The sequence below is a fragment of the Poecilia latipinna genome, unplaced genomic scaffold (assembly GCF_001443285.1).
Source record: "Poecilia latipinna isolate Pla-1442-1.1 unplaced genomic scaffold, P_latipinna-1.0 Scaffold119, whole genome shotgun sequence".
NCBI classification, from domain to species: Eukaryota; Metazoa; Chordata; class Actinopteri; order Cyprinodontiformes; family Poeciliidae; genus Poecilia; species Poecilia latipinna.
Window position 1 is genome coordinate 409,412 of NW_015112735.1, and position 468 is coordinate 409,879.

Sequence of the window (468 nt, forward strand, 5' to 3'; positions counted from 1 at the left end):
AACACAAATGAAATGAAATGAAATCTCACAATAACTAATGCAGAACAGGGTAAAGTAGTGACAATATCCAAGTTAACATGACAGGCTCAGCAGAAAATAACTTTAAAAAAATTACCTTGTGTACAAACAAAAGGCCTCATATCAAAATAAAGTGCTGGTGTGTGTCTGTTTGTTTAATTTTTCATTAAAATTTGTTCTTCATTCAGAGAAGCTACTTGGTTTGGGTAGAGTATCCAGATATTTTTATCCAGTAAGAGTAGCATTACTTTGTAATATTACCCAAGTACAAGTGAAAAGTAAGGTGTAGTAAAAGTACTCTTCATTGTTTTTATTGCTCAAGTAAATGTTACTCATCACTACCCTGCTCCGGTAATTAATAAATTCACTATTTTTCATAATTATAAACATCATTGGATTCCATTTAATTTTTATGTTATAGACCAACAAAAGTTAGTAAGTAACAGTGAA